This window comes from Papilio polytes, unplaced genomic scaffold, assembly GCF_000836215.1.
Source record: "Papilio polytes unplaced genomic scaffold, Ppol_1.0 DF824208.1, whole genome shotgun sequence".
In the NCBI taxonomy this organism is placed as follows: Eukaryota; Metazoa; Arthropoda; class Insecta; order Lepidoptera; family Papilionidae; genus Papilio; species Papilio polytes.
Genome location: NW_013524996.1, coordinates 134,354 through 140,412, shown reverse-complemented (window position 1 = coordinate 140,412; position 6,059 = coordinate 134,354). Strand labels below are relative to the sequence as shown.

The 6,059-nt window shown below is 35.6% G+C and overlaps 1 protein-coding gene across 1 annotated transcript in view; it reads right to left on the bottom strand.

Annotated features, from left to right (window-relative positions):
• LOC106110663 (trichohyalin-like) overlaps nucleotides 1–6,059 on the bottom strand; it is a 27,490-nt gene that overhangs the window by 16,494 nt on the left and 4,937 nt on the right. The window lies entirely within an intron of this gene.

Below are 6,059 nucleotides of genomic sequence, written 5' to 3'. Positions count from 1 at the left end.
TAGCGATCCGTTTAGCAGTTTAGGCAACATATTAACAAACATCCATTGATGGCTTTTCCATCGTTGTCATTTGTGCATTCGAATTTTGACATTTACAATTAAAAAGTTTACAAATGCAAACAATAGAATAACGTCTTTATAATGTCCTTATAATGTACTAGCTGTTGCGAGCGACTTCATCCCCATGAAATTAAAAAAATATAGCCTACTAGCTTTCGCCCGCGACTCCGTCCGCGAGGAATTATAAAAACAAAAGTGAGCCTACGTGTTCTTCAGATTATGTTCTACATGCCAAATTTAATCCAGATCCGTTCAGCCGTTTAGGCTACAAACTCTAACAAACATCCATCCATCCATCCATGTAAACTTTCGCATTTATAATATTAGTATGATGTTACTCACAGATAATTTACCTTTTTTAACTTTGAAAGGATTTTAAAATTGTCCCAGTAGTTTTTGAGTTATTTCAGTACATACAAAAATACAAATCTTTCCTCTTCATAATAGTACAGAGAGACTGCTTGGGAACAATTAGTTTTCTACTAATCACTAAATTAATTATTATTTTTCTCATATTGTCTGTTTTTATCAAAGAGAATGTAAATGATGCCAATATCAATACAATTTTCACGGCGGAGAACTTCTATATTTAAATGCATCGTTATTTTGTTAAAATAAAAACGTCCCTCGCGTCTGGAGAATGGTCCAGATATTTCCCGAACGTCCGCTTTATGGGATCAGCTGTGTTTAGTGATGTGCATTGGTCTAAATCGATATATCGATATTAATAATATTTTATTTAAAAAAACGTGCTATATATAACAAGGACAAGATTAAAATTCGATCCAAGAAGGAAGAGATGACGGAGATTACTGAAGATAAATTAACCTGGCGGTTTAAACTTTTTTTTTATCTATACTAATATTATAAAGAGGAAAGATTAGTATTTTTGTATTTTCGTATGTATTGAATTAACTCAAAAACTACTGGGCCGATTTTAAAAATATACCGTTAGAAAGGTAATTTGTTTGTAAGTAACATGGGCCATATTATTTTATTTCACGCGGGTAAATTCGCGGGCAACAGCTAATTATAAATAAACCAAAAATTGCCTACGTCGAAGGACGGTACACTCTAGCTTCGTAAGTACCGATTTGTACTGTTGCCCTGAACCTACGGGAGTAGGATAAGGAGTAGAAGATAGTGATGGTAAGGATTCGATCACAATACTCAAGTACATAATGCGGGTTGATAGTAGAAATTCACCATCTCATCTACCTTATCCTATTCCCGTAGGGTCGGCGCACCAGGTTTTCGGCCTCCAACTAACTCTATCATCCGTCTTCTCAGTCATCACTCCCTTCTTGATCATGTCACCTTTCACACAATCCATACATCTCTTTCTAGGTCTACCTCTACCGGTGTACCTACACATTCATAACTAACATGCGATTCATCCCTTCTGATAACATGCCCATACCACGCTAACCTTTTAGTATAGTAGAAATATTGAAAGGAAAATTAGGATGTGTTCAGGAACATTGAAAGTTTGCTTTTGGAAGTGTGTCAAATCGAAATAAAAAGGTGTTGACGTCTGAGGACGCGATATTTAAAATCATTTAGACAACAGATATCTGTGAGTAGAGTAAAGAGTGTGGATATCCGACTAAAAATTAAAAAACTGCCGAGTCTCGCTTCTCCGTCTCTTTGAGTTGCGACGTTTTCCAGACTATCCTCTACATCTATGGCAAATTTTATCGAGAACCATCTAAAACTTCATATCATACTAGTTAATATTATAAATGCAAAAGTTTAGATGGATGGATGGATAGATGGATGTTTGTTAGAGTTTGTAGCCTAAACTGCTGAACGGATCTCGATGAAATTTGATATATATGTAGAGATTAGTCTGGAAGAACACAAAGGCTACTTACTTTTGTTTTTTTTATTCCACGCGGACGGAGTCGCGGGCGAGAGCTAGTTTATAATATTAGTAAGGTGTTTCAAATATAGTTAGATAGTTATCTATATTTATACAAACAGCACTCACTACGTCGAATCAAATCATATTTACTGTCCATCAACGCATCACGTCTTGTAAAGTAGGTCGTAGTATTTGGCACGAGATTTTGATCCATTGCGTATGAAATGTTTGTTGTTGATAGATTTGTGGAAGCGTATCGTCTAATGGCTACGCAGAGGAATTCCGAGATGTATATATAAAATAATTACGTAATTGAAATTATATTAACTATAAATTATTGTTTAAGCACCGCACCAGTGTGGTTGACTGAAACCTAGTCACTTAACTCATTGGCTGACGACACCATAATGTAACGCAGTTTGTCGTTTTTAAAACTTTTGTACGAATATAGATGTTTACATGTGCGGTGAGCGACGGTGGCTCAGTGGTTTAAGCACTGACTTGTAATCTACAGGTCTTGGGTTCGATTTTCGCTGTACCAATGTGATTTTGGATTTTTCGAATTTTCACACATATATTCATAATTTCATAAAATATCGTGACCAGCACATATCCGCGAAGAAATTCAAAGATAAGTGTGAAGTCAACCAACCAATATTTGGCCAGCATGGTTAATTATGGCCTAGTCACCTTTTACTTAGAGTAGGCTCCGAGCCTCTCAGTGGGGACGTATAGTGAGCTGGTGATGATATGTGCGGTTAGTAATTCGCTTTACTTTATTTAATAAGACGCTTTTAAAGTATTTGATAGTTTTTTACAATTCATTACACTAAATAATTACTATACGAAAGAATCATGGATGTAAATTCTTATGTCATTGTACAAAAATATCGACAATAAGTGCCAATATCGATACATCTGCGAACATCACTAGAACTTTCTCCCGCACGCGTCTCTATTTATAGTCAAGGCAAAGACCTTTGCAGCGCATTATTCACAATTTGTATGTACAAAGCTTTTGTTAAGTGTTTCAGAGTGCGCGTCATTCTCAGTGTTACACTTTTGTTCAATACTCTGTGAATTAAAAAGATAACCTTAAAACATAATGTTCTGTTGTACAGACAATGAAGGGGAAGTTAATGGATTTTATCTATGCATAATAATGAATGAACATGATTAGTCAAAAGCCACGTTAGACGCTAGCTAAGCTAGCTAATATTTTCACGTCTTATTTTTGTAAGGCTTAGCCTACTTTAGGTTTAGGTGTGGTATTAACGAGCATAAAGTATTTCAGCTATTTTATTAACTCGTATGACGTTGCTCAATTCCGTTTTACGTCTTAAAATAATTGACAGCGACCATCACTAAGAATTATTACAGCTATAAAACAACTTCCGACACCCACATCACTAAATACGTATTTACTGGAAGACGGGATATGTTTTTAATACGCAAATTAACTATTACTGATTAAAAAAATAATTTGCATCTTATTCCAATGGAATTAGAGCGAAAATCAATCAATATTTTCAACTGTAAACGCATAAATAATTTTGTTAAATTTGAAAGTACGTAAAACCGAACGTGGTCTGTTATAAATTTAATTCAAGATGGCGGATTGCATGTGTTGACATTGAACTTCGAAAATAACTAAACATCCGTATTTTTTATGTTCTGAAACCGTCAATTAAACAAGTAAACCGTTACATAGTTGTGTTTTAGGTAAAAAAACAAAAAAAAATTGCAAAAAAAACTACTCTAAACAGCACAATTCTCGTCCGAGGTAGGCACATATATTTATGCATTTACGCAACAATGACAAAGTTTTTAGGTTATTTTATAAAACTCCTATTATTAATCCAATTATAACTGACTAATTTGTCTTTAATTCTACATGATTAAAAATTTATAAAATTAGTTGCATCCAACGTTTCCAGAACATAGACGAAACGGGACATTTATAATTACTTGTTCCCCAAATAGCACATCCTTTCTTCCACAACATTCTCGACGAAGAGACGTTTTAATCATTTACCTGTCTGCCAACGGATGTCTTTATAACGGATATTTAAATGGCTTATTGGAATAATATTGTCGTTCAATAGAGCGTGCGCACAACTTTGACTAAACTATCGCACAACTGTTTTCGCGTCGCGCTTTTTTTTTGTGACTGAGTTGTCACTGTTTGCCTTGAAGAGGCATTGACAGATTCACCGGGCTTGAGGTGGCCGAGCGCAGATAGCGCTTAGCCTAAACCTCTTTATGAGTAACTAGGCTCGAGGACTCCCTCAGGAGCCTCGGCTCGGGCCTTAACTTCGTTATTATTATCGGATTGGGAGGCAACCGAGCTCTTAGATCGTTTCGGTGGTCGCTCCATGGAATGACTAAGTACAAGGGTCCCCGAGAGGGGACCTCGGCTTGGGCTGTTACTCAATACGCGTTTAGCATTCCGATTCAAGGGTGCCCGAGAGGGCCGAACCTCGGCTTGATCGGTTGCTGCTGATTACTATTAGTCGCGCTTTGATTCCTATGAGTTTATATGGAGGTGCGGACACTACTCGATTTTTAGTACAACTAAACAGTTGAATGGCTGCGAAACAATCGACAATCGCTTAATAATTGTGCGATAGTTTAGTCAAAGATATGCGCCCGCTCTTGTGGTACACAGAATTGGACCTACAAAAACTAAAAATATATAGTTAAATACGTCTAGAAAAGTCCTCCATCAACCGCTATTTTTTAAACTATACTATTATAAAGAGAAAAGATTTGTTTATGAAATAACTCAAAAACTACTGGGGCGATTTCAAAAATACTTTTACAATTAAAAAGCTACGTTATCACGGAGTAACATAAACAATATTTTTGTAATTCCACCCGTAAGAAATCGAGAACCACAGCTATTGTATTATATGTTAGTAATCGAACAAGCAGCCACCGGAATTGGCTGAAATAGCGAAGCGACTGCTGTCTGTAGACATGCGTTATTTCCACCTTTAATCGACGGAGAACGGGAGGCAAATAAACTAGATATTCCCCTTCCAATGTATCTATTGTAAAGTACACCAATTGCATGTTCAAAATACACAATCAAATAATATTGTAGACAAAGAAAGATCATCATCCCCTGCCTTATCCTACTCCCATAGGGCGCACCGGGTTTTCGTCCTCCACATAACTCTATCATACGTCATCTCAGTCATCACTCCCTTGATCATGTCTCCTTTCACGCAATCCATCTTTCTAGGTATACCTCTACCGGTGTACCTCCATACTCACAAATAACGTCCTTCTTGTTACATGTGATTCATCTCTTCTCATAACATGCCCATACCACGCTAACCTTTCCCTCCTTATTTTCTTAACCACAAAGAAAAATAAATCAACCAAACATACATCTAGCAACAATTCTATTTAAATTTCATTGCCAAGACCATAATTATATGGAATCGGTTTTACTGCGTATTGGTAACATGCGTATGATTATTTGGCAAGATGCCAACATCTGTATATCTATACTAATATTATAAAGAGGAAAGATTTGTATTTTTGTATGTATTGAAATAACTCAAAAACTACTGGGCCGATTTCAGAAATTGTTTCACCATTAGAAAGATTATTTATCTGTGAGTGATATAGGCTTCATTTTTTGTATTATTTGTTAATTTAACAGGAACGAAGTCACGAGCAACAGCTATATCTATACTACTGTTGTAAAGAACAAAGATTTGTATTTTTGTATGTATTGAAATAACTCAAAAACTACTGGGTCGATTTCCGAAATCCTTATACCAATAAATAGTAACGTTATTACTGAGTAACATAGGCAGTCTTTATTACAATTTGTAATTCCGGACGAAGACGCAAGCTACAGCTAGTATAATGTATCCATTAAGAAATTTCTTATTCAACCATTAGGTACGCACTTGATGTCTGTCCGTAATAGATTGATCTCATGTTTCTAATCGTACTAATATAAACTAGCTGTTACTCGCGACTTCGTCTGAGTAAAATTTAAAAAAAATAATAAAAATATAGCCTATGTTACTGATAACGAAGCTTTTCAATGTTGCAAGAATTTGAAATCGGACCAATAGTTTTTGAGTTATTTCAATACATACAAAAATCCAAAAAT